We start from the raw sequence: 9,847 nt of genomic DNA, 5'->3' as shown, positions 1-9,847 counted from the left end.
AAAAGCGAGAAACTGAGAATTTGGGGTTAATAATAATAATAATAATAATAATAATAATAATAATAATAATAATAATAATAATTGCTGGAGAATGGTAGATATTGGAGATGAATCGGAGCAAACTATTGCATGTAATTGAAGACGAAATGAAGTAGCAATTTATGGACGTATATGTATCAAAAGCCATCAGAAGCAAGAAACCACGTTGATTCCGTAACTACTACGCTTGTAACTTCTTTACTTTACAAGTGTTCTTTTATAAGATTGTATATTTTAATTATTAAGCTATTTTATTATTAATCTTATTTTTGATTTTTTAGTTAAATTTTCTATATTTCATTTTATGGTTAGATTTTTATTTTATGGCTGGATATTTTTTGTAGTTAAATTTTATATTTCTTATTTATTTATCGTTAGTTTTTTTTATTGCTTATTTTATGGCTGAATTTTTTGTTGCTAAATTTTGTAATGCTTATTTATGGTTAGATTTTTTTATATCTTATTTTCAAAAGTAGTTTAATTTGATATAAAAAGTAATCTGATTAGATGTAAAAAGTGGTATATGTGAAAATGTAAGAGTTTCTAAGGATGTTTATACAAATGGATAGAAAATGAGTGTTTTGGAAAAATTAGTGTAAATGTATCGTGCCAGCTAACGGGACATGTTTATGAATGTTTTTAACCCAGTATCGACTATAGCAATGGTTTTTTTCACTTTATATTGCTCAAGAAAATAATAAGCAGAACCAGTTAAAATTAGTGGTTAGCCGGCTCAAATAAAATTTCATTCGAACCGGCCACTGGAAGTCGTTGTCATTTTCTCCAATACTTAAATATTAAAAGAAAGGTACCAAGTATTTTAGTTGCATGCTTATAAGTTATAAATAATATATAAGTACTCAGTCCACCCCCTTTCCTTCTGTCACAGGATCTTTGTCTTTATCCAGAAATATAATTTTAAGGTACTACTGATTTTTTACTTACTTCGATTCTTAGTAATTCAGTTGTTAGCTTATAATGAATACCATTTACTTTGATTGTTATAAAGAGATTTTTTTGATCATGTTATTATTATTTTGATCATGCTCTATTTGGATTTTGGAATAACACAATTGATTGAATCTTGATACTGAAATTATTATGAATTGCTGCAGCTGAGCACAAGAATTGTTTAATGTCTGTGGATATTAATTAATGCCCCAAGGATTGTTACCCGTTACCCGAAATTGACCTTAAGGTAGATTCATTAGCACCGTTTCACCTTAAATGCTTCCTTGATGCGTATAAAGGGTACCATCAAATCCACATGGCTGTTGACGATCAGGATAAAACCGCATTTCGGACGCCCGATGGCACATTTTGTTACCAAATGATGCCATTCGGACTAAAGAATGCCGGATCCACATACCAACGCCTGATGGACAAAGAGTTTCATGCCCAAATCGGGAGGAACTTGGAAGTTTACATGGATGACTTGGTCATCAAAAGCCTCGAGCCAGAGGCGATGTTGAAAGACATCGAAGAAATTTTCAACACGCTCAGAAAAATAAACATGAAGCTCAACCCGAGCAAGTGTTCCTTTGGGATGGAGGATGGGAAGTTCTTAGGAGTCATCGTTACCAAAGATGGCTTCAGAGCGAACCCTGAAAAGGTTGAAGCCATTATGAAAATGGAATCACCTACTACCATCAAAAAGGCTCAGACACTGAATGGACGACTAGTCGCACTTAACCGCTTTTTGGCAAACCATGCGGATAGGTCGTTCCCATTCGTGTCAACATTGAGAAATTGTTTGAAGAAAACGCACTTCCGCTGGACACCAGAAGCGGAAGCAACTTTTCAAGAGATTCGGTCACGCTTGATCGAACTCCTAACACTCACAGCACCAGAAGTGGGGGAGGAATTAATTCTCTACCTCTCCACCACAGACAGAGCAACTGGGGCAGTCTTACTAGTAGAACGAAAGGGCATCCAGATGCCCATCTACTATGTAAGCCGCGTCTTAACAGACGTGGAAACCCGATACTCCACCCTGGAAAAATTAGTCTTAACGCTTGTACAGGCTTCACGCAGGCTAAGACGATATTTCCAAGGCCACCCAATCACCATTTTCACCAACTTCAAACTTGCAAACGTCCTAGGCAAACCCCGAGTTGTCAGGGCGCCTAGCCAAATGGGCAATTGAGTTGGGAGAATGCGCGATAAAATACAAGCCAAGACCAGCCATAAAAGGCCAGGTCTTGGCCGACTTTATTGCAGAAGTCCCCGCTTCGCGGGAAAAAGAGTGCCAGGAAGAGGCTCAACCCTCTCCAGCACAAGACATTAACGATGTCTGGCGACTCTATACTGATGGAGCAGCCAACAACGAAGGTTCAGGCGCAGGGTTGAAACTAACTAACCCATCAGGCGAAGAATACACTTACGCTATTCGGCTGGATTTCCCAAGTACGAATAACGAAGCGGAGTACGAAGCATTCTTGGCCGGATTAAAAATTGCGTGTAAGATGGGGGTGAAAAACTTGGAAGCCCACGTGGATTCCATGCTAGCAGCCAACCAGATAAACGGGACGTACACGGCCGTGAACGACACAATGGCCCTGTACTTCGCACAAGCAAAAACTCTTATGCGCGATTTCAACGATTGCAAAGTTGTACACATCAAGCGAAGCGAAAACAAATCTGCGGATGCGCTAAGCAAGCTTGCATCGTTAGCCTTCACCCACTTGGGAAAGGACATCCGCGTTGAACTTCTTGGAGCACCATCAGTCTCGCACAAGGAAATTTGTGTCATCCAAACCGGCACGGAAACATGGATGACACTAATCATAAATTACCTTGCGACAGGTGTACTACCAGAGTCAAAGACACAGGCAAGAAAGATACGCTGTAAATCACTGAACTATCAACTTGTTGATGACATACTTTACAGGCATAATTTTCTTGGCCCACTCCTCAGATGCGTTGACGACCAAGATGCCGACTACCTCCTAAGGGAAGTACACGAAGGCATCTGTGGAGTACACGCAGGTCCACGCACGGTTGTAGATAAGCTAAACAACGCGGGATACTTTTGGACGGGGATGCATACGGATGCGCTGGCCTACATCAGAAAATGTAGATCCTGCCAGCTCTACGCACCCAACACGCATCGCCCGAAAAACGAACTTGTTCCAGTCACTTCTTCATGGTCATTCCAGAAGTGGGCCATCGATGTTACAGGCCCATTTCCCACAGCAGCAGGGAACGTTCAGTTCCTAGTGGTAGCCATCGACTACTTCACCAAGTGGATAGAAGCAAACCCCTAGCCCAAACAACCGCAAAACATATCAAAAAATTTATCTGGGAATTTATTATTTGTCGTTTTGGACTTCCACAGAATTTGGTGAGCGATAACGGCACCAACTTTGCTGACCAGAAGCTACAAAAGTGGCTGAAAGAGCTTCAAATCACCCACACATTTACCTCAGTGGCACACCCGCAGGGTAATGGTGAGGTGGAAAGAGCAAACAAGAGCATCGTCGACGGCATAAAGAAAAGACTCTTGGAGCATAGATCCGGCTGGGTGGACGAAGTTCCACATGTCCTTTGGGCAAACAGAACGCTGAAAAAAGCAAGCACGGGCGAAACCCCGTTCAGCCTCACCTATGGCACTGAAGCCATGGTTCCAATCGAGATTGGTCTACCATCACCAAGAGTCATAACTCAACCAGAAGACAATGATGCGGAAAGACGGTTAGACCTTATGCTAACCGAAGAGCGCAGAGACTTAGCCGCAGCGCGTGAAGAGAACTACAAGCGACAAATGCAAAAGTACTACAACACGCGGGTGAAACTCTGCAACTTCAATGTCGGAGACTACATACTGCGTAACAACGAGGCTTCGAACCAGGAGCGCCCAGGAAAGCTGGCCCCGGTCTGGGAAGGGCCATACATTATTAAAGAAGTTCTGGGAAAGGGCGCATACCGGCTCGAAAGGCTCGATGGCACCCCTATCCCAAGAACATGGAATGGAGCTCAATTACGCAGATGCTACATGTAGATCAATTCCAAACTTGTAACGAACAGGCCTAGAGCCACTTCTAATGGAAATGATTCTCCTTATCACATTGATGTTGATAGCCTTACCTTTATACTTATGAACTGACCACACTGATATGCCGGTATTCACCGCATAAATAAGTGAGGGAGGAAGTAAGTCGTTGCGTGTGGAAAGCGGCACAACCCGCATAAACACAAAAACAGTAAAAATTTCTAAGGGGAAGATGAGGAAAACCTTCACGCAGGTCAGATATAGATGGAAGTTTGGTCATCCTACTAAGTGAAAGTGACGGTCCTACCCGCATAATCATGATAGAGGAAACAGAACATTAACCTATTATATGACACGCGTCGAAAGGTTAACTTATTCAAAACACTTAGAAAATTGCTAAGTTAAACTAAAATATGCATGAGCAGATCAGATAATGTTTACAAGGCAAGGCATTAACAAAACATTTATATTCACGATAAAAGCTGTTCAAACATTACAAAATGGCTAAGGTATCTACCCGTCTACAAAAGGTACAAATCTATCCTAACGGCTTGGGGGAGTCAAGATTCAGGCTTTGGGACCACTCCCTCCAAACCCACTTGAACCCGCACCATCAGTTGGTTGCGGCTGTTCAAGGAAAGATTTGAGAACAGCTAGCCCGTCATCAGCAACAGCAACTTCATTAACCTTCTCCACGACCGGATGAGAGAAAGCAGCATACTGGTTCACAGCTTGGTCATAGGCAGCTTCAGTGTCAACATCGTGTAGAGGAAATTTGGAAGGCGGGATGCCTTTCTCTGCAAATCCTAGACCAAGTAAGAAACCAGCTTTCTCTCCATCCTCATGAGAAGCGTTAAGGGCTGTACTCATGGCATCATCATAGGATATGTTCGCGAAAATCCGATGCACAACCTACAAAAAAAAACTTTTCTAAGTATAAAAAGCAAAAAGAGCAAAAAGCAAAGAATAATGGAGCTATGCGTACCTGCGGCAACGCTTCTCGTAGAAGCCAATCCTTATTGGACAGAGCCTCTTGAAGGGTAGCTTGATCGCGGGCGCATTCGGCCTCATTCTTGTTTAGGTTGGCAAGCAACACTTCCTTGGCAGCAGCTTCCTCAACGCCTTTAAGCTTGCGCTCAGTGCGATCAAGCACACCCTTCTGATCCAAGAGCTCCTGTAGCTTCTTGGCGTCCTCCAGAGCCAAAGCCTCATAAGCCTGCTGAAGCTTCTCCAGTTTAGCTTTCAGTTCTTCATTTTCAGCGCGTAGAGGCTCAGCAACAGCTTCAGCCTTTGAGGCCCTTTCAGTAGCATTGCGCAGTTTCCTTGGCCAACCTAAGCTGTTCGTTAACAGCTTGAGTAGCCTTGGAACGGGCCTCATGCCTAGCTTGCATTTCGGCCTCAAGGTCCTTGAAGGCCATTTCTCTCTCAGTGACGGCGGCGGCAAGCTTCTTGTTCTCTTCCCTCAGCGATCGCACCTGATTCCCCTCCAAGCTACGCGCAGTCCTTAACTTATCGTTTTCATGACAAAGTAATTCGACACGCGGCTGCATCCGGGCGAGTAGAATTCGGAGCTCGGTGGACAACCGGCCTTCCTGGTAGCTAACCATTGCCTCCCCCAATGCAACACTTGGAGCGGTATAGCGCGTCCAGTCGACGCAGTCTGCAGCCGTCCTAAGAGTCGTTCCTCGGCGGATATTCCACCTTGGGGCATAGACCTCATTGGAATCTGAAACTGCAACAAAAAAAAACAGTTAAGAAAAAATGACTAAGGATGGATAACAGGCCAAAGTAACCCCACACACCTGTAGGGTCGATAACAGGCCGATAGCCGCTAAACCCATCACCCGAACCTAAAGGATATCCATCCAAGAGGTCAAGGAGATGGGAAGGAGGCAAAGATCGGACCCCCTCATCAGCAGAGGTAAGTCTAGAGGTCCCAACTCTAAACATACCTGAAGAACCGGCCAAGGACGAGGTAGTCGTTGACGCCGAATGTGACACTGTAGAAGCCACTGAGGTAGAGACCATCGGAGATGAACTCATTTGAGATGAACTCATAACCGTGGTAGCCGCTACAGATGAGCTCACAGAAAAAGTCACCGCCGGTCCGGTGAATGATGTAGTAAATATGGCACTGACGGCCGGCGAAGAAGTTGAACTGCTCAACGCAGCAACGAAAGTGGACGCCATCGTCGGCACAGCAGCCATGACAGACAACGTCATAACCGGAACAGTTGCTTCAACAGTATAAGCAACTGAACCAGTACCAGAGACAGGCGCAGCCGCCTGGGTCATCGCCTCGGATAGGTTGACCAAACCTATCGTCGTGGGTCCTGAACTAGCTCCTCCCGCACCACTTTCTTCAAAAGCAGATAAGTCCACTCCTGCATAAAGAAAAACCAAAGATATAAAAAACAAAGGCGGAAGGAAATGCGGAAAAGGTACACAGTATACTTACTGGTTTTCTTGATCTTGAAAGCCCTGACAGGCGGAGATGGACCCGATGAAACTGGCCTCTTCACGCCAGTTACCTTCGCAACGCTTGGTAGCTCGGAAGTGACAGTCGTCTCAACCTCTGAGACAATGGTCTCGTCACCACCACCAAGGTTCCCCGCCGCCTCCTCACTTTCAGTCTCGGAATCAGACTGATTCCCCAAGTCAACGAATGTAGCAACCTTCGTTTTGCCCTTCACGCTGGCCGCCTTCTTTTTCCTCACAATAAAAGGCCCATCTGCGGATCCCTCATCAGAAGATGACAAGATCAGAGGAATTCCAGCAGAAGTGTGAGCATGAAGAGGACGAGGATTAAAGAACTCCATACCTGGCCGAGTGGCGCTTAAAATCTCATGGCCTGGCGGGTAGACCTGTAACATCCCGAAATTTCTAAAGTAATATTTATTATATTATTTTGTCGGGTGAAATAAACGAGTTAGTGGAACGATAATAATAATAGCAAAATATGAAGACTTAGTAGGATAATTAGATGGGATTAGATATGGACCAAAAGGAAATATGGGCCTTCGGTCTATGGGCTTAAGGGAGTATAAATACCCCCTTAAACCCCAATCCTTTCCATTCCATCCATTTATCCATCCTAAACTCTACACACTCCAAAACACACACAACCCGAACCAAGATCCAAAGGCGAGGACCCGAGCTCGTTGGTGCTAGATCGTCGTGACGAACCAAAGCAACAAGACCAGCTCGTGTTCGTAGTTCGACTCATTTACGGTACGTTTATATCGAGAACTTGTTCGTTTAGGTTTGGATTAGTATAGAAATGATAGATCTGTGTTTGTATGGTAAAAACGAATCCAACAAAGCTAAACTTACTGAAAATGGATATGATTTGATGGGTTAATCGATTGATAAAAGAACCCGTAACCTATATGCCTAAATCGCACCCTTTAAACATCGATGTTAGGTCGATTTGATGGTTGGGGTTGTAGGCGCTGGTCAGACGATTCCGTGGATACCTAAATCGAGTTATTTGGTTAAGAAACGAAGATGATTAAGGGATTTAAGGACGAACAGTACCTGCAGCTGGACAACTTCGCCTGCAAGCTAAGTTCGCCTGATGAACTTCGCCTGCAAAGCTAAGTTCGCCTGATGACAACTTCGCTGCAAAGCTGAGTTCGCCTGATTAACTTCGCCTGATGACAACTTCGCCTGCAAAGCTAAGTTCGCCTGATGAACTTCGCCTGCAAAGCTAAGTTCGCCTGATGACAACTTCGCATGCAAAGCTAAGTTCGCCTAAGGTTTAACTTCGCCTAAATCTAAGTTCGCCTAAGGTTTAACTTCGCCTAAAGCTAAGTTCGCCTAAGGTTTAACTTCGCCTAAAGCTAAGTTTGCCTAAGGTTTAACTTCGCCTAAAGTCAAGTTCGATTAGAAAATAAATTAAAAACGATAAGTAAAAGTAAGCTAATACTAGGCCACCAGATTAAATCAGGCGAGTATTGATACGTGTAACTTATACAGTCAGCCGAGCTTAGTTAAAGAAGGGATTTACAACTATCGGAGGAAGAAGCAGAGTTCAGGTGAGTTCTAGCCCCATTTATGTGTTATGTTTTCGGGGCTGTGTGCATACTCGATATGTTTGTTAATACGCTTATCCTAAGAGATAAGTGTATGCCATATGTGAATGATGTGATATGTATGAATGATGGCTTGACGGTACGTGAACGATCTTCGGATATTGCACGTACTGTCAGGTTGTAACGCTAAGTATAAGTAAGTATGATATGTATGTTTATGTGTATGAATGTGATAAAGTTAATAAAAGAAGGAAAGTATGGTTGTATGGTTACGAAGAGGGTACCGGGCCCTAATAATACTCGAGGTATGATGTATGGTTGTATGGTAACGAAGAGGGAATCGAACCCTACTAATATTCGAGAACTAGGGAACCGAACCCTACTAATATTCGAGGAAAGAGGGTACCGAGCCCTAATAATACTCGAGGTATGATGTATGGTTGTATGGTAACGAAGAGGGAATCGAACCCTACTAATATTCGAGAACTAGGGAACCGAACCCTACAAATATTCGAGGAAAGAGGGTACCGAGCCCTAATAATACTCGAGGTATGATGTATGGCTGTATGGTAACGAAGAGGGAATCGAACCCTACTAATATTCGAGAACTAGGGAACCGAACCCTACTAATATTCGAGGAAAGAGGGTACCGAGCCCTAATAATACTCGAGGTATGATGTATGGTTGTATGGTAACGAAGAGGGAATCGAACCCTACTAATATTCGAGAACTAGGGAACCGAACCCTACTAATATTCGAGGAAAGAGGGTACCGAGCCCTAATAATATTCGAGGAAAGAGGGTACCGAGCCCTAATAATACTCGAGTAAAGAGGGTACCGAGCCCTAATAATACTCGAGGAAGGAGGGTACCGAGCCCTAATAATACTCGAGGAATGTAGGGCGTAATGCTCTTTATAACGTAAGATATGAAAGTAAGTTAATACAAAAGAAAGTATGAAAGTATGAAAGTATGAATGAAAGAATATAAGTTTATGTGTATTGTATAGTGTATGATTAACTAGAACTCACTCAGCGTAGCTGACTTTTAGTATGCACGCAGGTGAGTAGGATGAGGCAGCTCGCTTGAGGAGACACGTGGCACTGAATAAGAGGCTGGCATCGGAAGACTCAAGACGTTTAAGTTTAATGTTTCGTTTATTTTGAAAGACAAAATGATGTTTTAAGGCAAGACGTGTTTTGTTATGAGATGTTTTATGAAAGTTTTTATATTCCGCGAAAGTTTTAATGAACTCTGATTTGTAAGAACTGTGTTTATGAGTAAATCCGACGCTAAAGTAAGGCTACCGGGTTCGGGGCCTTACAAGACCTCTACGAATCTATCCGCAGTTTTCTCCAAAACGGGCAACTCGTTCTCATCAAGATCACGAGTACCCAACCGCGCGGGACCACCAGTCTCCCGCGGGTGCAAAAGCGACTGTTAGTCGTTCCCTTCTGAAATAAAAATGATAACAATGTTAGAAGGACAACCCTAAACAAACACATAAGACGGGGCATACCATAAGGAATATAGTTCAAACCGTATTCAAGAACGATGGGTATTTGCGGCGTCCCAGACCAGGCATCCTTCCACACGCGGCTCATCCCAAGCATGACCATCCCAGACTCCGCGAAGCGATAAACAGGAGTCTGAATCTGGGAAATCTTGGTGAACCACTCCGTCTCCTGGTAATTGGAAGCCGGAAGATTAGGGAGTGCCCTCCCATTCTTTAACGTCATCACAAGGGGAACGACGCGAGCGGAAATGTAGAAAAACTCACGCTT

This window comes from Bidens hawaiensis, unplaced genomic scaffold (genome assembly GCF_021521415.1).
Source record: "Bidens hawaiensis isolate Kalapana, Puna unplaced genomic scaffold, B.hawaiensis_p1.1 tig00011896_1, whole genome shotgun sequence".
Taxonomy (NCBI): domain Eukaryota; kingdom Viridiplantae; phylum Streptophyta; class Magnoliopsida; order Asterales; family Asteraceae; genus Bidens; species Bidens hawaiensis.
The sequence above is the reverse complement of the archived record's forward strand: the minus strand, read 5'-3'. Positions refer to the sequence as shown.